We start from the raw sequence: 26011 nt of genomic DNA, 5'->3' as shown, positions 1-26011 counted from the left end.
TTTTCTTATCTTTTTCTGTCCGCCATTTAATAAAATGATGGATAATTTACTTCCAAACAAAGTGAATAGATTGTACAAAATTCTATCCACAGAAATTGATTGTATATTTTAGCCTATCAATAGTGAGTTATTTCTGTAAATGTCAAAAACATATATATATATGACATATATAAAGTGAAATATATATATATAAGATATATGTATATAAAAGACATATATATGAATTATGTAAGCAGCTAATTAAAACATTAAATTTTATATTCTCAATCTTAAAGTAATAATTGTAAATGTAAAATATGCATCAATACATTTTAAAATTAAATATTATTAAGTTTAGTGCCTGCTGCTGCTGCTGCTGCTAAGTCGCTCAGTTGTGTCCAACTCTTCGCGACCCCATGGACTGCAGCTTACCAGTCTCCTCTGTCCATGGGATTTTCTAGGCAAGAGTACTGGAGTGGGTTGCCATTGCCTTCTTCATTAGTGCCAACTAGTTTAAGACAAATTGAAAAAGATAAAAGGTGGGGTGCAGGAAGACCTTTCATTAATGATGGTCCAAGACAAGAAACTTTTTCTTATGAGAACTATAAAACTGACAGAGATATATACACACATGCACACACACAGCCGTATCAAGTACATAGAAAATTGGGATATCACAAGGAAAAGAAAACATGAACACCCAGATCAGGAAAAGTGGAAATCAGGGTAATTCTGGGCATGGTAAAAATTTGTGGACATTTTCTCTAGGACCTTGCCCCACCTTGTAGTTTCTTTTATCTCTGTGTACAAATTGTGATAAATGAGGGACAATCTGATTGACTGCTGGGAACCAAATGGTTTTTCCTTCGTCAAGGGTGGAGTAGGTAAACCTCTTCCCTCCTAGTAGCAGTAAGTGTTTCTCCTTTATTACTCACACAGAACACTTTACTCCTGATACTTCTTATACCAAATACGTGAGGTTTTTCCCCACACTAAGCAATTCTCTGAGACAACAGCTGGATGTCCGACAGTTTAACCCAATCCTCACACTATCTACCTGAAAATAGTGTTGGACCCCACAGATTAAAAGGCTCAGCCCCACAAAGACTGCCCCCTCCAATCTCAAGCAGCAGACGCCCAGTTTACCCACAACTTCTGTCTGATTTGGCTACAAATTGGAGGTCCCTGTGACCCTCGTCTTAGGTTCAATGAATTTTCTTGAGCAGCTCACAGAACTCACGAAAGCACTTGTTTACATTTACCTGTTTATTAAAGGTTGCCTTGGAAAATTCAGATGAACTGCCAGATGAAGAGGTACAAGGTCTCAGAGCATCCTGAGGGCAGCAGCTTCTGTCTGAGGGGAGCTGGGTGCATTACCTTCCCAGGTGGATTTGTTCACCCTCCTCAAAGTGTTCTGTACTACCTACACTTGGGATTTTATGGAGGCTTCTTCATGTAAGCACGATCAACTATATTAACTCTACTTTCAACTCCTCTGTCTTCTACAGACGAGTAGGGGAGAGGGGAGCAGGGATAAAAATTCCAAGCTATTAATCATGGTTTGGTCTTTCTAGTAACCCACCATCATCCAGGAAACATCCAGGAGACCAATCAGAGTCACTTCATTAGAACAAAAAATGCTCTGAACACTTGGGCATTTGTAAGAGTTTTAGGCGCTCTGTGCTAGGGATGAGGGGAAGAAACGAAACTATTACGAATTTTCCACTGTCTCACAAGGGTCTATCTCTAGGCTGAGCTGTAATGGCTAAAGGAGTAGAGACCCATAAATAGGGTGTCACCCATGAGAATATATATACAAAATGCATTGTACCAATTCACCCTATATTCATCTGGAGTTTCTGGTAGTTTGCAAAGATCATGATTTGGTCAACCTTGTTCTAGAAGTTCTCATCAGTAAGGCATTATATGTCTATATTTTCTTCCATTATTTTCATTTTACCTTATTAATACTCTTAAAATATGAGTGATAAAGTCACACTAGTTAATTTTCCACTTATGTATTTCTTCTTCTACAGAATGGAGTTCTCAATGACTGGGGCTAGAGGTAACTTCTTTTTATATGTTTATACCTTGGTGAGCACCAGTGTCTCTGATTTTGGTAAACATCTCTTTAAGGAGTGACAGGGATTTATTTATTTATTTTTTTTATGAAAAGAATAAGATATCTTAAAAAGTAACTTTTAAGGCCTACTGTGACATGGCATATGGTGAATATACAATTGCATGTGGTCTTTTTACAATGTAACTTACCTCCTCACCACGCCCCACCCCCTCAGAATGTCAGCTGGTTGTTTGTTACCGCCCCAGCCAATCAGAGTGCGACTGAGTGATCCTGTACGACTTCTTCGAATCTGAGTTATTAAAAAGATACATTTTCCAGGGTCTCTCCACCTCTTCTGACACTTTCCCTGGACACAAGCCTCCATGTTGTGAGGATGCCCAGGCATATAGTTAGGATATGGCGTCACCAGCTCAATGAACTTGAATTTGAGCACATTCCAGGAGATACTGAGGGACAGAGAAGCCTGGTGTGCTGCAGTCCATGGGGTTGCAAAGCGTCAGATACGACTGAGCAACTGAACAACAGCAGCAACAGCAACTCCATCGAACCTCTCTAGCTAATGTGTCAGCTGACAGACATCTTTGGTGAGTCCATGAGCCTTCAAAACCAGCCTCTGAGTTCCCAGATGAACCCCAGAACCCACAGACAAAGAAATCCACTGCGCTCTGTCGGCATTCCTGGCTCACATTGCCAGAGTTTTGTCTGTTTGGTGTGTGTCATCTCTTTAGCACCCTAATGTCTCTCTACTCTGGACATATGCCTGAATCTGTGCTCAGTCACTTTAGTCTTCACCAACTCTTTGTGACCCCATGGACTGGAGCCCGCCATGCTCCTTTGTCCATGGGACTCTCCAGACAAGAATACTAGAGTGGGTTGCCACGCTCTCCTCCAGGGGATTTTCCCAACCCAGGGACTGAATCTGTGTCTCCTGCAGCTCCTTCATTGGTGGGTGGATTCTTTACCACTAGAATACCTGGGGAGCCCCCACACTCTGGATAGTCATTCGAATTTCACTCAGAGATCTGAATTCATTCAGAGCATTTGAATGGCTTTTAGTAAATTGTTCACATGCATTTTGTTTTAATATATTTTTCCTAATAGTTATTTTGGCATGATGATAACAGTCCAAATATACTTAATGAATAAGTGTACACAGACTTTGAATTAATTAATTTAAATATCTTTTTAAAATCTCTCAAAAATTGATGTTCAATTTATTGTTCAACTGTTGGGAAAAATGAAACATTAATGGAAACTTCTATTGCCTGATTTGAAATATCTCTATCATTTATTCACATTCTTAAGGATATCTCACTCTTTCTATAATCTCCTGCAGCTACTCCCATTAAGAAATGAAGATAATTATCGCAAGAAGACACTTTTGTGTGTTTCTGAACATCATTCTACTTGACTAGTAAGTACAGTTTTATTTAAAATCTTAAAATAAAAAAAAATAGAATTAAGAACTCAGTAAATAGAACTTACTTACTGAATCAAAGGTGTATTTTTATTTGTAAAAATAAGCTCTAAAATTATTCAAAATTTTTGGTACCTGCCATCCGGGCATAAATAAAGTGATATGTTTGCTTTATTTCTGATATTACATACTTTTATTATTTGTTGTTGTTTCACCGCTAAGTTGTATCTGACTCTTCGCGACCTCATGGACTGTGTCCTGCCAGGCCCCTCTGTCCATGGCATTCCCCAGGCAAGGGTACTGGAGTGGGTTGCCATTCCCTTCTCCAGGGGATCTCCCAGGGATCGAACCAGTGCCTCCTGCATTGCAGGCAGACTCGTTACTGCTAAGCTCCCAAGGAAGCCTCATTTATATCATAGACAGACATTGAAAACCAGTGTCCAATCATTATAGCAGGTTTTGCATCACTCCAGGAGAAGGCCTTGCATTTACCGGCCTCATTTCTTTTATTCTGTCAGATCCTGTCACAATGAGGGATTTCAAATAGTTCAAGGACTTTCTCTGCCATAAGCCCAGGTCTTGGCATAAAATAAGTGTTCAACAAATATAAACAGAATAATCAATGGATAAATTCACACCGAACAGTTCCAGAATATGAAGGATGAAGGGTTTCTCACTCCAAATGCAGGGTCGCAGGGGTGTTAACTGAACACCTGAGTTTCTCAGGTCTCCCCACTCTCACTGGACTGAAATTCCAATGCTTCTCAGTTCCATGCAGCCTCTGCTGTCCCTTATCCATGAGCCGACTCTGCTAGGCTTTGTGGACATGGAGAGTCAAGTCTCTGGCTGCAGGACAATGTTGAGCTTCCATCAGATTTCTGGGTCCACTCCTCTGCGTGGGCCACGCCTTCTTTCCGATATCCTGGTCCCCAAAACTGAACTCTACAGTAGGCTGAAATTCTCATCCCTGCCTCTCTAGCCCAATGAGATTACCATTCTAGGTGAGTTCCACCTCTCTGCAGCAAGGTGAGAAAGTTCCCCATTCACAGACCCTGGAAAAAGGTGGCAATCATCTCCAGTGTTTCTTTAAAGGATAACAGTCCTGCTAGGTTCATTGTCCAATGCATCAGAAAGGCCACTGGATACATTTCTTATGTGTCGGTTGGGAGTAGTGAGTTTTAGAGTTTAGGGCAAGAGGGCAAGTCCAATTTTAGTTATTCAGTTATGGACAGAATGAATGGCCCAGGAAGACAGTTTCTGAAAGAATTTTCTCTGAAGTCCCACTCAAGTTTGTGCTCATGTATCTTGACCAGTTTGATCTACAAAGGAGGCAGAGAGAGCAATGTTTTAGGCTCATTGGCACCTCCAACAATATGAATGCCTGTTCATAAAGATGAAGGAGGAACTGGGTGTGGATGGTTAACTGGCTGTCTCTGATGGAGATTGCTCACTGTCCTCAGGGTGTTTTATGGACGAATATATAAAGGACAGCAATATAATCATGGTTATATTGGTCATGCCTGGCATGTCAGTAAGCTAGACAATTTCACCAGGAGTGAACAGACCTTTGGAGAGTAAAGCATCCTTTTCTAATTCATTTCTTTTCTAAAGTTCCTAACACTTTGTCACGCATGTGCCTCAGAAATTATTTTTTTACTAATTGGATCCAAACATTGACTGACTTCTATATAATTTTAAAGATGTGGTATGAATTAGTAGTCTCAAGTGAAATGTAAAACAATAGAAAAAAAGCAAAACAAAGCAGAAATACAGCAATTTCCCTTTTTGATGGCAAAAAATGTTAAAAAAAAAAAATCTTCCTTGAAAGTGATTGAGACAGTTGTTCCTGAGTAACTTTAAAACTCATAGAACAGCATGTAGTCACAGATGCTTTTCTTCCTATTTCATAAATACTTGTGCAAAGCTGCTCCCTGCTCTTAACCGTAGGAACAAGAGCTGGTCATCACATTTTTCATATATAACCCTGAAATTTCCTTTTCGAGAGAAGGAAAACACTACTGAGATTGGCCAGTCAGAATTTTTTTCCAGTATGTTTTAAACAAGGTTTAGGAAAGCTGGTCATAACGTTTCTGCTTACTTAAAATCAGTGGCTTTTCTGTAGCCATCTTCATAGAGAAGCGGAGGGAAAGTGTCCGTCAGTAAGAGGAAGCAAGGCAGATATAAAAAGATGGTCAGTGTTATGTATTTTTCCGCAGATTTGATTGTCTGTATTTTCTGTTGTAATATTGTGTAAGATCAACTCATACATTCTAATATTTGCTCCTATTTTAACATGAGCTATCTTGAGTCAGTTTATTATTTGCAACCAAATGCCTTACATTGAGTGGTATTGCTAATATTATTGAACTATTCTATTCTAACAAAGATGATCTAATTTAAGAATTATAAAATTCTACCATTCGCTTTTTCATATGACTATTCACTTAATTTAGGTAGAGAATATGATTTTACCTTTTCCAAAAATGTTGTATAGATATATACATATATATTTAATAACAGGTAATGCTCAATAATTTTACAGTACTGAAAGGCCATATCAATAAAAGATATTGATATGGCCTTTCAGTTGTTCTCCCAGGAGAACAATATTGAATTTTTATTGGACTATGAAATATTTAACAGCAATGAATCAAAAGTCTCTTCTGTTAATATTTAGTCTAACTGTGCTTCAATTTGAGATAAAATTGAATTAAAATGATATATCTTTTCTTCCATAATGAATTCTACATAAATTTTCCATGGTTCAATACAGGTGTCAATGAGGCGCTCAGTTTTTATAAAATTATTAATAAAATTCAATGAGTAGGAGCATGCAGTAATTCACTGTGTGCAGACCACTAGGAACAACCTGCTGTAAAAATGGTTTTTCCAAAATGTTGTTTCCTATTCCTTTTTAAGGCAAAAAGTTGAATTTGGAGCTAGAAAACCTGGCTTTCTTTCTACTGAGTAATCTGTTACTAGAAGCAAATAACTTAAGAAGACTGAGAATCAACTTTATCAAATAAAATACAAGCTATTGTCACCTCATACAGTTGATGTAGAAATCTTATGAGGTAATATATAACATGTGAAATCATTTACACAAAAGAAAAATAATTTTGATTGATTCAGTGAGTATTCTGGTGGCAGGCACTGAGTTTTTCAAATTACATACATGTAATCTTAGCTGCACGATAATTCCTCCCTGAATACCAGCAAAAGAGCACATCTAATAGGGTTGGATTTATACTGCCTTAAATGTTTTTGCAATTTGTTCTTACAAAGAAACTTGGCATTAATATCTCTCCAATAACAATGTTAATATATTTTGACTCTCCACTCTGGGGGGGAAATCTATGATATCATAATGAACCATAATTGTAAGTAATCCCTTTGAATATTCTTAGAAAGCTGCTTGTAATTACATGAAAGAGCATAAGGCGTCTTGGGGCCTTTTACCAGCTGTTTCCTGTCATCATGTCAGTCCTTGGAATTAGAAAATTTTAGATTCAAGTGGATTTGATCAGACAAGGATATAGGGAAACAAATGGAGACTTTGATAGACCTTTCCAGTGGCGACACGATGAATTTCATTCTTGCTACAAGAGCTCACCCAATTATATTCCAGACAAGCTGTGACAGGTGGGCTCAACTTACTGTGCTGCACCCTGATGACGTATTTGAAAGCATAATGTCTTCTCAAAATTGATTTTAACATAAATTTATGTCAGGAAAAGAACAGTATTCTTCCACAAGTAGTGAAAAATACACAGGTTAAGTTAAACTTCTGACTTTGCAGGTTGAGTCAGAATGCTAAGTAATCTGAATTCCTTCTTGTTTTTAAACAACATGATAAAAGCTCAGTGAGATTCTATAAGAAAAGAACTAGCCAGTATATATAACTGCAGAGACATCACATCACCATTCCCCAGCCACCCCACCCAGTTGACCCTGTGCACTCTTTCAAATGACTGAAGCTACCAAATGAATGTACAGATCATCTATACATTCATTTGAATCAGCAAGGGCCAAGCTTTCAGCACCGCTTCTTGGATGAGGGTTCTGAAATTGGAGACGATGCCATCACATAGATACTCTGGTACTAGTTCTATTCAAATTTAACTATGGGCATCACAAAGCATTAGAGAGGCTTGAGTTCATTTTTTTTAAATTGACTTTTAAGAAGTGAGTCTAAAGGAAATCAACCCTGAATATCCATTAGAAGAACAAATGCTGAGCTGAAGCTCCAATACTTTGGCCACCTGATGCGAAGTACTGACTCTTTGGAAAAGACCCTGATGCTGGGAAAGATTGAAGGCAGGAGGAAAAGGGGACGACAGAGGGTGAGATGGTTGGATGGCATCACCGATTCAATGGACAGAAGTTTGAGCAAGCTCTGGGAGTTGGTGATGGACAGGGAAGACTGGCGTGCTGCAGTCCATGGGGTCGCAAAGAGTCAGACACAACTCATCAGCTGAACAACAATAAGAGGTGAGTCTGATTTCTTAGTTTTATTTAGTTGCCCTGTAACAATGTGTGCTCTCAGTTTAATAGTGAAATGAATCAAATAAAGATTAAGATGAAAAATAAAGGACAGAGATTATCAGCTTAATGCACAGCTTTGTTTGATGTGGCAAGCCCTTTATCTCAATATAATTAGGCATGTAACAATATGTATTCACTAATTACCTAGAAGAATTAGGAATTAACTTGGGCTCCATGGACTACCCTGATGTTTTCATATTATAGTAGGATTTAAAAGTGAAGGAAAAAATGCCTGTAGTTCATCCCCTAAATAAATAATAATAAAATTTAAAAGTATAGGTAAGCAAATATCTACTTCCATTGTTTGGTTAAGCAAATTGGCTAAATCATGTAATCTATAAACATAAAATGTATTTGGAAAATGAAAGTTCTTTGTAGGAGTCCCAGAGAAATCCACTTTGAATAGGGCTTACAGCTTTCCCAACAAATATCACAGTGAAACAAGAATTTCTTTCTTTAGTCACTAGGAATTAAAACCTTTCAGAGAAAGCTGGGTGATATAATTGGTGATATTACAATTTGAAAAGAGGTACCTATATTGTGTTTGAAATAGAAGTATGTAATTGGCTTGCAGTTCTGAATTATTTTACCAAGGAAGGCGAGCTCTTTTCCTGATATACATCTTGAAGTGTTTAAGCGGAAAACCTCTAATTAGGTTAAACACCACTCAACCAGCCCTGCGGGGTGGGGCCTAAATGCTACTGATTTTGACGATGTGAAGTAACTCTAGTTTACGTGTTGGTAAGACGACTGTCTTTCCCCACACTGATGAGCCTGACCCAGGGCCACAAAGTGCTGCTGGTAGAAACAAACATTCTCTCCAACCTACCTTCCTTTCCAACAATCACGTTATTCCCTGCCTGGAGATGCAAGAAACCATGATGCTCACTTCCCCTCTGTGAAAGTTTATAGTTCATCTCTGCCCCAAACTAGAAAAGATGACATGGAAACATTTACTTATGATGGCTATATAAGGCAGCCTATATACTCAGAGTTTATCAAGCAGAAAAATGAGCAGAAGTGAGAAACATAACAAAGAGTAGATGTAGGATCAGCTTTAGTTTTGTTCACTGAGACTTCAGTTCAGTTCAGTTCAGTCACTCAGTCGTGTCCGACTCTTTGCGACCCCATGGACTGCAGCATGCCAGGCCTCCTGGGGCAAACAGGTACCAGTGGAGAGAAGCTGAAAACATTTTGAGATATCTGGGGGCTGCAGAAGGAGAAAGGAATTGACCAAAACAGAGATGCCTTCTCCTGGGTCAAGGGAGGAGGCCTTCAGAAGAGACGCCCCATGATTTGGTCCTCCAAAGAACCAAAGCTTAACTTGAGTAGCTGCCAGGTTCACAGACCACAAACCCATGAGTCAGTTTCAGTCACATGAGAACTTTTCTTTGCCCTGTTTAACATTTCTTCCTTTATTGAATTCCAACCCGGGAAGGGCAGGAGCAGATTCTAAAAAGGGAGAAAGTGGAGAGGACTCCACTCCCACCCCTCACCTCTGTGGTCTCAGCCTCTTTCCTCCAGCAGGGCTTAACTGAGAGGGAGAAGATGACTTCCGATTAAGTTTGGAGGATTGCTATTTTACGGGCTGGAATTTCAAACTAAAGACTGTGTTTGATAGTCTAAAAAATTGTATCCAGTGTTTGGAAGAAAAAAAAAAATTCTTTGTTATGACAGAATTTTTTCTCCTTTATTTTAAGATATTTTTAGTCTAAGTTATTGCAAAAAATTTGACCTATCTAAAGAGAACAGAAAGTGCTCTAAATCCCTGTTAGAAGTTTGAGAATTTTGTTGAGACTTTTGTCAATGCTAGAGCAGAAATATGAAGAAATAGGCAAAAATTATAGATGTTAAATGGGGCTTCCCGGGAGGCTCAGTCATAAAGAATCTACCTGCCAGTGCAGGAGACACAGGAGGCTCAGGTTTAATGCTTGGGTTGGGAAGACCCCTTGGAGGAGGAAATGGCAACCCCCTGCTCTATTCATGCCTGGAGAATCCCATGGACAGAAGAGCCTGGCGGGCTACAGTCCACGACTGAGCACACATGCATAGATGCTAAATATCTGAATCAGTTTTCAAAAGTAAGAATCTGTCTTTAGTGCCCTCCATGTGGCTCGCCAAGTAGTATCTGTGTAGTACAGTTTTGCAGAAAGGCAAGGCAGAAAACAGAGAAAGCAGAGACAGTGAAGGGGCAGGAGGAGAGAAGAGACTTGTAAAGTTGGAACTGGTTAGCATATCTTTTTTCTTTAAAGATTTTTCATTTTTTTAAAATGTGGACCAGTCTTAAAGTCGTTATTGGATTTGTTACAATATTGCTTTTGTCTTATGTTTTTGTATTTTTGATTGGGAGGCATGTGGGATCTTAGTTCCTAGTCCAGAGATCGAACCCACACCCCCTGCATTGGAAGGCCAAGTCTTAATCCCTGGAGCACCAGGGAAGTCCTTTAATCATTTCTCGACCTTCTTCAGAGGTTTTGGAATGATGACAGCTGGAAACAATGATTGATAAAAGTCCTCTGAAAAGAATGGCGTTAAAACGGTGGCATATGTAAGAAAAATTTTCTGAAAATTATTCAAAGGCTTAGAAAGTTTTATATCTCGAGATGCCTTATGGTCCACCAGACAGAGAAAATGTTACCAAAACAAAACAAAGTAAATAAAAGTAATATATATTCATAAACAAAGATTTATAGGACTCAATGAAAAGTGAATAAAGTGAGTAAGTGAATGAGTGAGTGAGTAGAGGCAAATATGAATCTCAGTCCAGCAGCTGACCTGGGAGTTGCTGTCTCTAAATCTAGACAAGAGGATAACCTGGCTCACAACCTGTGTAATCACACAAGACCCCATGCTTAGTAGGGCCCTATGGCTTCTTGTTCACCGTTTTGGTCTTGAAATCCTTAATACATTTTGAAAGAGTCTTATATTTTCATTTTGCACTGGGCCCTAGGATTTTTGTAACTAGTCCTGGGGGTAATTTATGCAGATTTGAAGACAATAGTAAGATATTTGATAGGAAGTTCCATCTCACTGATGCTCAACAAGGCCAGTGGGCTTCATCAGTGTGGCTGGCATCAGAAATCGGCAAGCATCCCAGCTGACCTCTGTTATCACGGCTTGTGTTTGGACAAGCATCTCCCAAAATACTTTGCAATGATATAATCATTTCTTTAATAGTAAGTACCTTTTGAATATGGGAATATGTAGTAAGTATATAAATTAAGATGTCAAAGAGTTTAAAGTATTCTCACATTTCATGACATAAATATGTATATTTTAAAGAGGATTTAGATCCTGAGACTTAAAAAAACTATTTACAGCATAGGAAGTATAGTAAATATTTTATAATAACTGTAAAATGGAGTTTATCCCCTAAAAATTGTGAATCATTATATTTTATACCTGAAAATATTGTCAATCAACTCTAACTAAAAAATATATATATTTTTAATAAAAAAGCCAGACTTAGGATTACAATTTGGTGTTTTTTAATTGAAAATTAATTTAGGCTTCAGATAGATGGGGAAACAGTGGAAACAGTGTCAGACTTTATTTTGGGGAGCTCCAAAAATCTCTGCAGATGGTGACTGCAGCCATGAAATTAAAAGACACTTACTCCTTGGAAGAAAAGTTATGTCCAACCTAGGTAGCATATTGAAAAGCAGAGACATTACTTTGCCAACAAAGGTCCATCCAGTCAAGGCTATGGTTTTTACAGTGGTCATGTATGGATGTGAGAGTTGGACTGTGAAGAAAGCTGAGCACAGAAGAATTCATGCTTTTGAACTGTGGTGTTGGAGAAGACTCTTGAGAGTCCCTTGGACTGCAAGGAGATCCAACCAGTCCATTCTGACGGAGATCAGCCCTGGGTGTTCTTTGGAAGAAATGATACTAAAGCTGAAACTCCAGTACTTTGGCCACCTGATGCGAAGAGTTGACTCATTGGAAAAGACTCTGATGCTGGGAGGGATTGGGGGCAGGAGGAGAAGAGGACGACAGAGGATGAGATGGCTGGATGGCATCACTGACTCAATGGATGTGAGTCTGAGTGAACTCTGGGAGTTGGTGATGGACAGGGAGGCCTGGAGTGCTGCGATTCATGGGGGTCACAAAGAGTGGGACAGGACTGAGTGACTGAACTGAACTGATCATGTTAGTTTCATATATATTATGGAAGTATTTAAAGCCATCTAAGAATCACCATATTTAGAAATTAATCAAATTTAGATTCCTGCAAAACAATTGTTAATATTTCATGGGTTTAGAAATCAAGAATTTTAAACATGACCTAATTTCAGAAAACCATTCTTTAAACTTTAGCTTAATTTATTCTCACATATTAATTTGAAAAACAAAGTGAGTCTCTGAAAGACCTTTTCTCTATCCAAAAGCATTTTTGAGAATTATATAACACAAACCTACATTCCTGCATCCCTGGAACTTGAAGAAATTGTGTCCATTCATTCACTCATTTATTTAACAAATAGTTATTCAGCAGCATGCCAGGTGTGCAATGCTGAACAAGTAGAATTGTTCACACTCTGATGTCATTTAGGTATTGGTTTGGAAAGTTAATAGTTATCATAAATTTGATTTATAGGTAAAAATGTCTCTATATGCTTGGTTTCTGGGGGGACAGCTTCAACAACTGGTAGGTCAAATGTTTCCATCTTATATTGAACAGATTGGAGCCCTAGGTTCTAATTGATGCCTATTGTGCTGGCATAGTTACTAATAGTTCCACTTTTACACTCAGACTTTGGATGGTTAAAGCCTGTGACTTTACCCTTCTGTAATGACTTAAGCCTCTAAATTAGCAAAGCTGCAACAGCGCACACACGTTTTCTAATCTAGAGTGGCCCTGCACACTAGAGAAAATATGGACCACCAATGTCATTTAGAATGTTCTAGTAGCCACATCCTAAAGATACACATATGGTTAGCGGCTACCATATTGGAAAACGCAGATACAAGTCTTCGCGTCCTCTGGCATGGCTTCAACCTGAACATCCGTGGCTTCATCACACAAAAGTACCTTTTCCAGTGAATAGAAACATAGATCTGCCCCCATCAGTTGCCTTCAACAGGTGGAAAACCTGCTCCACACAGCCTTCTGTGGCTAGGAGTTCAGTGCGTTTCCACTTGGAGGCTCTCATGCACAAAATAGTTCCTAATGGAATGTTGTTCTTTGTGCGGCAGGCGTCCACCCTGTTCTGCAGGAGACATGAGTTGTTTGGCATTCCCAGAGATGAGGTTCTGTGGGACTGCTAAACTAGCTGACAGAGGATCACAGACCAAGAGAGAAGGCTGGATTTTCTCCCTGTGTGGATGTCCTCACTGAACGCCGGTTCCTTAGGGGACACTGTTGAGAAATCAGTCCATCACTGTTCAGACAGGAGTGCCTAGGAGTCAGCTGTATACCATTATGTGTGATACTGCTTTTGTTTACAAGTCCGTCTCTTCTCCCTGCTGAACAAAACGTTGCAGAATCATCCAACATAACAGGCACAACAGGCTTCCAAGTAGGTTCAGAGGAAGGAATCAGTTTAACCTAATTCTATCTTTCCTGATATCCTGACTTGAATCTGTGTGATCCTGGGAAGTCAAAAGCGCCTCCCAGCACCTCTATTTTATCTCCCCTCACCAAAAAAAAAAAAAAAAAAAAAAAAAAAAAACACTGTGAAGGACTATCTAATATTTGGGAGTGCAACCTGTGTATGCTCATAACATTTCAGCCTCATAATCTAAGTAAGTATCTGGGATTTAACCCCTAAGGGGTGCAATTCCACTTTTCACTTTAGAGAGGCAGCTTTGTATAGCTATTGCTCTCTAAATTATTCCACGGGAGAAAGCTTAATGACAGAAATCTCTGAATACAGCATAGAGGAAACCAACTCACACCAAATGTATTTAAAGTCTCCTGTTGCATTCTGAAAATGTTGAGCAAATTTGCATCTTATATGTGTTGATTTTAACACACAAAATAGTGTATTTCCTCAAAATGTTGGATGAAAGTGAAGTTTTCTGCATAAAGTTTCCCTTAGGACTGAGAACATCTAAGTTTCCGTGTGTCTGCTGTTGTTTTTCTGTACCTTAGCTCCTACAGAGATGCATGACTTTGCTTAACAAATGGTTATAGAGCTCTTATCACATGGCAGGTGCTACATCACTTACTGGGAAAACAGGCTTTATAAGAAATATAGCTGGTGTCTTTCTCTGTAAAGTTTGCACACAAATTTATCCATAGAACTGCTGGCTCAATATTTTCTCCCAAAAAGATAGATTACAGATGCCTGCTGAATCAATGAGAAAATATGGTAAAAAAAAAAAATACAGTTAATGTACAGAAGGAATGTAAATATCTGACATTTTAGCTGCTCTTCCTGGAATGTCTTCTTAATACTGGAATAGAGAGGGAGGCATTAAGCTCTTCCGTAGTATTCTTTGAAGTGATGACTTCAGTAGATGATATCAGTGTTGGTGGAGTGATTCCCACAGAAGTGCATCCGGGGTAAATCTGGACCCTCCCAAGTCAGGATGATCCAAGAGTTGACCAACAATCAGGGAGTGGCTCTCCTGTTTACTGAGATCAATACTGAACATCAATAGCAAGAAGGGTCTTTTTGAATGACTCTTATCTGTCCCTAGGGGACTGAGCAGGTCAAGGAGTCTAACAACAGAAAATAAGATGAAGGAAACAAAAGGAAATACTTATGAAGATTGATGTGAAAAATCCTGGGACCAGTACACGTCTCGATGTCTGTAACTACACATGAGAACAGTGCCATGTGGATGGTTTTCAAGATGGATTTCTCAGAAGCTCTGCGGCTGGCCCACTTTGCTATGTCAAACCTAAACATCCTCTTTTCACATTGGGGCTCTGTATAAGATTTCATTGCAGAAGCAAGCATTTATAAAGCTTAAAAACTTGAAATACGCAAGCCTAGATGATTTCTTAGTTTTCATCGTATTCTAAAAGTCTACATTTTTAATGAGGAAAAAGGAAGCAGAATCTTTTGGCCCATCTTCTGTTGAATCCGTAATTATATTTAAAATGCTTTTTTTTCCCTTAATGTGTAATTAATGAGAGGAAATCATAGCCCCTCATCAGTCTAATTTAAATCATTGTGTGAACTATTTTAAGTGAATAAGAATACCCGCTAGAACAACCCTAAGTGTTGAAAGCAGTTAGTTCTATAAAGATAGGTATTCATTAGGCAAATATTTAGCCTGTCTATGCTAGAGCCCCTCCAGAATGAGGTGTGTCTTTTTTCTTAAGTCAAACTTAATTACTTAATGGGGCAATTAAAAATAGTGGATGCTTTAGATTATAATTTATGAGGTATGAGGTTACATTACTGTATAGTTACGTATCTTGCAAGGCTTCTTTGTTTTCATAAAAGATGTTAAGATTATCTTGTAGTTTCTCTAGCTAAAGCTATGGAAGAAAATTTAACTCAGCTTTCAGAAAACTTCTGAAGTCATTTCTTTCAAATAATGTTAAATTTTCACGTGCTTAGCCTGTCATTTTTATCTTTAGGCTGTAAAAATCTCATATTCTTTTTAAAAATCTTAATTAAACTATGGAAAATAAATGAGCCATATCTTTCTGAATGACAAGTTGAATGACAAATTTATTTCATAGTTGTGCTAAGCACCAAACACTGATAAAATTCAAAGCATGCTTTATGAAGAATATATGATCTTTTATAAAATCTTTAAACACATGATAAAATATTGATTGACTTCTCTTTATAAATATTGGAACTTAATACTTTCACACAAAAGGAAAACAAGAAAATATTTTTCTGATACACTACAGGCAGAAGGAGAAAGGACTGAAACTCTTCTTCAATTTTTGTTTTGCCTGTCTCTAACTGATATTGTATCTAAGCGATGCTTCCTTAGTGAAATGGAGGTGACCATTTTGTGCGGGAGACATGGCTTTTTGATATATGTAGCTTCACTAGGTTTAGGAAGACAACAACTTTTTCTGATAAATTAATATGACTTGGATCCCTATCTCAGTGCACGGGTTTCTTTTCTACCAGGAATACTTTTAAAATGTAGCCAAACAAAATCAAAACTACAAAGCATCACCTCACACTGTTCAGAATAACCATCATTTAAAAATCTACAAACTATAAATGCTGGCGAGAGTGCAGAAAAAAAGGAACTGTCCTGTACTATTAGTGAGAATGTAAATTGGTGCAGACACTATGGAGAACAGCGTGGGTGCTCCATAAAAACTAACATATTAGAGATGCCATATCATCCAGCAATCCCACGCCAGTGTGTATATCCAGAAAAAGACAAAAATTCTGATCAAAAATGATACTGGAATATTTCTCAGCCACAGATGAGAAAGACAGAATGCCATTTACAGCAACACGGATGGACCTAGACATTATCATACTAAGTGAACTAAGCCAGACAAAGAAATACAAGTAACATGATACCACTTATATGTGGAATGTGAAAAAAAAGTCACTTGAAGTAGCTCAGCTGGAATTCCATCATCTCCACTATCTTTGTTCATAGTGATGCTTCCTAAGACACTTGACTTCACACTCCAGGATGTCTGGCTCTAGGTGAGTGTCCACACCATCGTGGTTATCTGGGTCATTAAGATTTTTTTTTGTACAGTTATTCTATATATTCATGCCATGTATTCTTAATCTCTTCAGCTTCTGTTAGATCCTTGCTATTTCTGTCCTTTATTGTTCCCAGCTTTGCATGAAATATTCCCTTGGTATCTCTGATTTCTTTAAAGATAAATCTTTCTCTCTAATCTTTCTGATTATAGTATTTTCCTCTATTTCTTTCATTATTCAATTAAGGCTTTCTTATCTTTCCTTGATATCCTCTGGAATTCTGCATTCAGATGGGTATATCTTTCTTTTTCTCTGTTGTCTTCAGCTTCTCTTCTTTTGTCACCTACTTGTAAGGTCTCCTAAGACAAACATTTTGCCTTTTTGCATTTCTTTTTCTTGGGGATGGTCTTTATCACTGGCTTCTGTCCATAGTTCTTCAGGCACTCTGTCTACCAGATCTAATCACCTGAATCTTTGTCACTTCCATTGTGTAATCATAAAAGATTTGATTTAAGTCACAGTTGAATGGTCTAGTGGTTTTCTCTACTTTCTTCAAGTTAAGCCTTAATTTTGCAATAAGGAGTTCATGATATGAGCCACAGTCAGCTCCAGATCTTGTTTTTGCTGACTTTATAGAGCTTCTCCATCTTAGGCTACAAAGAATATAATCAATATATAATTATATATTTATTGATCATATTATATACATAATATATTGAGCGAGAGAGTTCCAGAAAAACATCTACTTTTCTATACTGATTACACCAAAGCCTTTGACTGTGTGGATCACAGCAAACTGTAGAAAAAATTTGAAGAGATGGGAATAAAAGACCACCTGACCTGCCTCCTGAGAAATCTGTATGCACATCAGGAAGGGACAGTTAGAACTGGACATGGAACAATAGACTGCTTCCAAATAGGGAAAGGAGTACATCAAGGCTGTATATTGTCACCTGCTTATTTAACTTATATGCAGAGTACATCATGAGAAATGCTGGGTTGGAAGAAGCACAAGCTGGAATCAAGATTGCTGGGAGAAATGTCAATAACCTCAGATATGCAGATGACACCATCCTTATGACAGAAAGTGAAGAAGAGCTAAAGGACCTCTTGATGAAAGTGTAAGAGGAGAGTGAAAAAGCTGGCTTAAAACTCAGCACTCAGAAAACTAAGATCATGGCATCTGGTCCCATCACTTCATGGCAAATAGGTGGCAAAACAATGGAATTAGTGACAGACTTTATTTTGGGGGGCTCCAAAATCACTGCAGATGGTGGCTGCAACCATGAAATTAAAAAATGCTTCCTCCTTGGAAGAAGAGTTATGACCAACCTAGACAGCATATTAAAAAGCAGAGACATTACTTTACTGACAAAGATCCATCTAGTCAAAGCTATGGCTTTTCCAGTAGTCATATATGGATGTGAGTGTTGGACCATAAAGAAAGCTGAGCACCAAAGAATTGATGCTTTTGAGCTGTGGTGTTGGAGAAGACTTTTGAGAGTCCCTTGGACTGCAAGGAGATCCAACCAGTCCACCTAAAGGGAATCAGTCCTGAATTTTCATTGGAAGGACTGATGCTGAAGCTGAAACTCCAATATTTTGGCCACCTGATATGAAGAACTGACTCATTGGGAAAAACCCTGATGCTGGGAAAGATTGAAGGTGGGAGGAGAAGGGGATGACAGAGGATGAGATGATTGGATGGCATCACCAACACGATGGGCATGAGTTTGAGTAAGCCCTGGGAGTTGGTGATGGACAGGGAAGCCTGCCGTGCTGTTATCCATGAGGTCACAAAGTGTTGGACATGACTGAGTAACTGAACTGAGCTGAACTGAACCTATACATGGGCTTCAAGCTGGCGCTAGTGGTAAAGAACCTGCCTGCCAATACAGGAGATATGAAATGTGAGTTTGATTCCTGGGTAAAGAAGATCCTAGAGAGGGGCACGGCAACCAACTCCATTATTCTTGCCTGGAAAATCCCAGAGACAGAGGAGCCTGGTGGGCTACAGTCTGTAGGGTTGCAAAGAGCTGGACATGACTGAAGTGACTTAGCATGCACACTGTGTCAGTTAGAAAATGACAAGGCACACAACCGTTTCCTCATCATTTTCAAATATTTTAGAGATCATTTAAAAATATAGTGTTCGATTACATTTTAAGTGAAAAGAGAATCTGTTATAAAATAATTTACAAAGTACAAATATAGTATTCAAATATATGCTGTAAATACATCTATAAAGATCCAATGTATAAATATTTGATGATTCAAATTTTTATAAATAGTTGATTACATGTTAGATAATAGTTAAGAAGTTGTGGAGTCTAAATTTAAGATACACTTGTATACAGACACTTGAAGTGTATACACAAATGCTAATAATTATTTTCCAATGGTTAATTTTATTATGGACGAGCTTAAGTGTTCATCTTAAGTATCTTTCCATTCCTTAATGAACTCTAGCTTTCTGTGTTTTCCTCCCTTACTGTAGAGAGCCCCCTAGCAGCTCTCCCGCTCACAGTGTTTATTACCCTTCCTTCTTCTCCTGCCCGTTGGTTGGTGCACCCCGCCTGTCTGCACACACTGGCCAGCCTGTGTCAGTCTTGAGCGCCTCACTACTGCAGTAGGTCATACCTGACCCATCACAGCCATAGCTTCTGCATTAGCACCAGTGGTTTCAAATCCAACACAGTCCTCTCAATAATTAGCTCCCATTTACAACTCCTTTCTACAATGTCCTGCTTAGATTTTCTTCCTTAAATTTTACCATTCCTGATGTAACAGATAGTCCTTTGCATATATCTTTACCTACAATGTTGTCGCTGCTTAGTCACTAAGTCATAGCTACTCTTTGTGACCCCATGGACTGTAGCCCGCCAGGCTCCTCTGACCATGGGATTTTCCTGGCAAGGATACCGGAGTGGATTGCCATTTCCTCCTCCAGGGGATCTTCCCAACTCAGAGATCCAACCTGCATCTCCTGTATTGCAGGCAGATTCTTTACCATTGAGTCATCTGGGAAGCCCTTACATGTATATGTAGATGTATTTTCCTAGTTGAAGATGTTTGAGAATAGAGGCTATGTTCAAATATCAAAGTCTCCTAAAGCTTAATTTTCTTACATGTGTGCAACTGTAAAGATGAAAGAAAGTTTCACCGAAATGAAAGTCTATATCACAGCTACAGAGATTAATAATAGATTAATGATAGTAACAGCTAACACCTCTTGGATATTCTCTTTATGTTCAGTGCTGTTTTAAGGGACAAAGACACACATTCTCATCCAATCCTTGCAGCAGTTCAGTGATGCAGATTGCATGTATGGTGATCGACCATCCAAGCTTGCTTTTAGGACTGAAAGCCTCCTGTCCTCAGGAAACCCTTAAGTCTTGGCAAATCAGGACAGTGGAACACCCAGATAGTCATACAACTTTGTTGATGAGGAAACTAGACTTGGAGGGGTTAAGGAATTTGCCCCAGATCACAAAACTGGTAACTGGAAGAAGCAGAATTCTTAACAGGCAGTCTGGCATCAGAGAACATATTTCTTCTTTTTCCCCTTGAAGTTAGCTTGTGCTTTTATTTGCCAGTATAATTTAACTACAGTGGCCTGAAAACTTAAGTGATTAAAATGAAAATACATTTTATATCAGAATCCAACAAACACACACACACACATATGTAATATATGCTGTGTTGTGCTCAAGCGCTTTGGTCGTATCTGACTCTGTGACCCAGTGGACTGTAGCCCGCCAGGCTGCTATGTCCATGCAGATTCTCCAAGCTAGAATCCTGGAGTGGGTTGCCATGCCTTCCTCCGGGGGATCTTCCCCACCCAGGAATCGAATCTGTGTCTCCCACATCTTCTGCATTGCAGGTGGGTTCTATACCACTGAGCCACTGAGGAAGCCCCTAATATATATACATTCATAAAAGTGAAACAAAAGTGTAGTCTAAAACATCTACCCTGAGTGTTTTTTTTTTTTTAAAGCAGTTTTAGGCTCACAACAAAATGACAGGAAGGTGCAGAAATTCCCCCATATAGCCCCTCTCCTCACATGCATAGCCGTTATCAACAGAGTGTAACTGGTATCCTTTTTTTTCTTTTTAAACCAAGAGTGATCTGCTTTGGCACCTTGTAATATAACACCAAGGTCCCCAGTTCATCTTAGTGTTCACGTTAATGAAGGGAGTAGTGTTTCACATTCTGTGAGTTTTGACAAAAGTATAATGACATACATCCATCATTATAATGCCATTCAAAGTATTTTCACTGCTCATAAAACAACTCTATACTCCATGTATTCATCTTCCCACAAATTCTTGGCAACTATTGATCTTTTTATTGAAACAGCATATTCTTAATTACCAGATGCATCATAATAGTGTAAAAAGACCAAACTCAGAAGAGATGGAAATAATCACTTTTAGGGAAAGTAATTTTTTGAGTGAAAAATTGAGAAGTTCAACTATTATTTCTTTCTCTTTTCAGATATAATGGCTAATCCTTAGGCTGGTTAATTTTTATCCCCCCAGTATCATACATTAAGAAGGACAGAGTCAGGTTTCAAGCCTAAGATGTCTGACTTTTCCAGCTTTATACTTTATCAGCATCCATGGAAGAGGTAATTGGTGAAATAAACAACAAATGGGGGTAAAGGGATGCTCTGGTCAACAATGATGCTAGTGAGATTATGCCACCAACCTGCCCAGAGGTGGGTAACTTATCCAGAGGTGGAGACACCTAAAAACCTGGAATATTCAGTTCTCACCATGAGAAGCTGGGATTTGATCAAAAGGACAGAGCCCCAAAGTGCTAGAACCATGTCTTCTTAGCATCCGTTCAAGCTCAGAGGCTCTGCTGCTGTGGTCCTTGTTCTTGCTCTTCCCCAAGCTACTTTCCAGCTTTCCCTTTCTCTGAGCTACATCCACATCCTCCTCAAAAATACTCCTATTGCTAGATTATTCAAGCTCACAATAAAAGGAAACTTTGCTAATACAAACGGCAAGGCAAAGGCTCTGATGAGGATGGAGACAAACCAAGCAGAGGGAAATATGGTTGAACAATGAACACTATAGAAATAGAGACTGAGAGTCAGGACATCTAACTGCAAAGAACTTCAAGTTAATTGTATTAATCACGATTCTTCCTAATGTCTGTGGATGTATATAGATATTATTGTAATTTTATGTATTATATATTTAGATATATTTATTATATGATGGTATAATTATAAGTAATGGTATTTATAATACCAGTTTATATTTTTATATCAATACAAATATATTTATAGAAATTAATTGCAAATATTATAAATTGTGAATATTAGATATAAATATATTATATATAAAGAGATCATTTCTTGTAGGGAATTGGCTCACATAGTTATAGAGGCTGAGAAATCCCCAGACCTTGCAGTTATCACGCTGGAGACACAGGAGACTCAATGGTGTAGCCTAAGCCCTTGTCTGAAGACAGTAAAAGACTGATATTCCAGCTCAAAGAAAGTTAGCAGAGAGAGGGAATGTTTTCGTGCTTAACCAGACACCTGGACATCCCTTGACCCCAGCACGTTGATCCATAAAATTAATGATCAGGCTGATCCTTGTTGGCAACCTTACTGGAAATGCTGGAAAAGAGATCTGAGGCTGAAGAGGTATAGGTTTAAAGAAATCTAAAGCCCAACTTTAAGATTTTATGACTGTATTTACAGTGTTTGAGTTAAGATTATTATAATTGTTAGGGTAAAATAAAACTAATTATGCTAAGAGAAGTTATAAGGAAAGGGATGGGATTTACCATTGGGACAATAAAAGAATAGCCTAATGTCCTGTTGCTTCTAGACCCACATACAGATTTCTCAGGAGCCATGTCAGATGGTCTGGTATTCCCAGCTCTTTAAAAATTTTCTGTAGTTTGCTGTGATCCATAAAGTCAAAGGCTTTAGCATACTCAATGAAGCAGAAGTAGATACTTCTCTGGAAGTATCTCTTGCTTTTTCTGTGATCCAACAAATGTTGGCAATTTGATCTCTGGTTCCTCTGCCTTTTCTAAATCCAGCTTGAACATCTAGAAGTTCTAGGTTCACGTACTATTGAAGCCTAGCTTGGAGAATTTTGAGCACTACTTTGCTAGTGTGTAAGATGAGTGCTTTTGTACGGTAGTTTGAACATTCTTTGGCATTGCTTTTTTGGGGGATTAGAATGAAAACTGACCTTTCTCAGTCCTGTAGCGACTGCTGAGTATTCCAAATTTCCTGGTATATTGAGTGGAGCACTTTAATAGCATCATTTCTTAGGATTTGAAATAGCTCAGCTAAAATTCCGTCACCTCCACTAGCTGTTCATAGTGATGATTCCTAAGGCCCACTTGACTTTACACTCTGGGATGTCTGGCTCCAGGTGAGTGATCGCACCATCGTGGTTATCTGGATTATTGAGCTCTTTTTGTATAGTTCTCCTTGTGTGTTCCTGCTGCCTCTTCTTAATATCTTCTGCTTCTCTTAGGTCCATACCGTTTTTGTCCTTTATTGTGCACATTTTTGCATGAAATATTCCTTCGTATCTCTAATTTTCTTGAAAAGATCTCTAGTCTTTCCCATTCTATTGCTTTCCTCTATTCGTTTGCATTCAGAGAAGACAATGGCACCCCTCTCCAGTACTCTTCCCTGGAAAATCCCATGAAAGGAGGAGCCTGGTCGGCTAGAGTCCATGGGGTTGCTGAGAGTCGGACAAGACTGAGCGACTTCACTTTCACTTTTCACTTTCATGCATTGGAGAAGGAAATGGCAACCCACTCCAGTGTTCTTGTCTGGAGAATCCCCGGGACAGGGGAGCCCGGTGGGCTGCTGTCTATGGGGTCGCACAGCGTCTGACACAACTGAAATGACTTAGCAGTAGCAGCAGCGTTCATTTGCATTGATCACTTAGGAAGGCTTATCACTCCTGGCTTACTGGAGTCCATGGGGATGCAAAGAGTCAGACATGACTGAGTGACTGAACTGAACCGAACTGAACTGAATGTCCTGTATTCAAATGTAGAAGTTCCTGCAGAGAGCACAGGGTCAACTATCATCTGTTTTCCTGTCTTAATTTTTCTGCATTTCTCCTCTATCCCAGCTCTCTTTTCTGCTGACATTTCTTGCTTGAGGGGATGAGTATGGCTGATCTGGCCCAGTATTTACGCTACAGTTCGACCTAAACTTCCCGTCATGATACCCTTGTGTGCATCCTATTACAATAGTCTCTTAACTGCTCTCCTTGATTGTGTCCTTTGCCCCATATTCCAAGTTCGTACAGAGGTCACAGTGATATAAAAGCTAGGGATTCCCCATTGGCCCACTGGTTAAGATTTTGCACTTTCATTTTGGAGGGCTCTGGTTTGATCCCTGAACTAAGGTCTCACAAGTTTTGCTGTGCAGCTTAAACAAATGAATCACTGATCCTTTTTAAATGAATAAATAAATTCTTAGGAAGCACTACTACAAAGCTAGTGGAGGTGATAGAATTCCAGCTGATCTATTTCAAATCCTAAAAGATGATTCTATTAAAGTGGTGCTTCAATATGCCAGCAAATCTGGAAAACTAGCAGTGGTCACAGGACTGGAAAAAGTCAGTTTTCATTGTTTTCTGGGAAAGCAATGATAATATTACAGAATCATCTTTCTCCTTCAGAGATTCAGTTAAAAAAATCACTAAAGAACATAAAAACATTCCTGACCAAAGAGATATAGTAACAGAAGACATGAGAGTCCCATAGTACAACACTAATCAGTGGATGATATTTATTATGTGTCCACTGGATACAAAGCCACTGTTGAGACATTCTGTTCTTTAAGGCTAATCTCTGATCCTTGATGTCAAGAATGGTAGATACTATATTTGTCTGATCAGCAATCTTTATTGCATTTAAGTGATTTTCCTTCTCCATTTCATTTGCTCCGAAAAGACACTCAAAGTCAGATCAGGACATAAAAAAAAACAAAGCACCATACAGTTACTGGAATAAGAAAAGCTTTAACTAAAGAATGATAAACTATATCAGGGCATTGGAGTAACAAGAGATCAGCTAATAAAAAATAAAGACAACTCTAGATAATTAGGAATAGCAGACACAAGAGGAAGCACTGCCCTCAGTGTAGCAGATTAAATAGTCATGGTCACGCAAAGCTTTAGAATGTGACCTTATTTGGAAATAAGATCTCTGTGGATGGAATTAGTTAATATAAGATGAGGTCATATGGATTCGGTTGCACCCTAAATCCAGTGGCTGGCACTCTTTAAAGAGGCCTTGTGAAGATGTACACCGAGGAGTGTGCCATGTGAAGACGGAGGCCCAGATCCAAGGGTGCAGCTACAGCCAGGGAACGCCTAGGGTCGGTGACAGCCACTAGCACTAGGGGCTCCCCTCAAGCTCAGTCGGCAAGGAGTCTGCAGTGCAGGAGACCTGGATTTGATTCCTGGGTCAGGAAAATCCCCTGGAGAAGGAAAGGGCAACCCACTCGAGTCTTGTTGCCTAGAGAATCCCATGCACAGAGGAGCCTGGTGGGCTACAGTCCATGAGGTCACGAGAATCACACACAACTTAGCAACTAAACCACCACAATCACCGCTGAAAGCTAAGAAAGAGACAAGGGATGGTTTCTCTAGCTAAGTCTCCACGAAGAACCAAGCCTGACGATACCTTGATTTTCGACTTCTGAACTCCCAAAGTTTGAAATAATGCATTTCTGTGGTTTTAAGGCATCAAGTTTGTGGCAATATGCTATGGCAGCACTGAAAAAATGAATCCACCCAGAACTGCAAGAGAATGACAGAAGAAGGGCACCTCCTCACCCCCAGGACTGAGGTCCAGAGCTCTATGGGGCGGTCGCAGCTGTGGATCGCTGGATGGAAGCACAGTCACTGTGATGCCCCCCCCCCCGGTGGAACTCACTGCACATCTGTCTTCTGGGATACCGGAGAAAGGGAAAGCCGTGCATAGGTGGTAACTGGCTTGAAGCATTCTACCGTCAAACTTGCCAAGAGGGTTGCTGGGGAAAGCTGCCAGGCACTGAGAGCTGCTGAGTATTGTGTACGGGAGGAACTGGGTGCATGGGGAAGTTAGCTGCATGGCAAGAACTGCACACTGGAGAAGCTGCTGTCCTACCAGATCTGGGTGCTGGCAACACCAGGCATGTCAGTCTTCTGCCCGGCAAGCATGACAGCGCAGGAAAGGACAGCCCCTTCCTCCGGAAATGTTTCTTCCATGCTTTCCACTGGCAAAGCTTAACATGGTGCCAGGTGGCAAAGAGAGTATATTTCCGTAATATCTTCTAAAAAACCCGAATGAACCTTTTGGCCAATCCTCTATTTAAATGCTCAGGCTCCATTTTCAAAGTGTGGGTA

Source organism: Capra hircus, chromosome 10 (genome assembly GCF_001704415.2).
Source record: "Capra hircus breed San Clemente chromosome 10, ASM170441v1, whole genome shotgun sequence".
NCBI lineage: Eukaryota > Metazoa > Chordata > Mammalia > Artiodactyla > Bovidae > Capra > Capra hircus.
The sequence above is the reverse complement of the archived record's forward strand: the minus strand, read 5'-3'. Positions refer to the sequence as shown.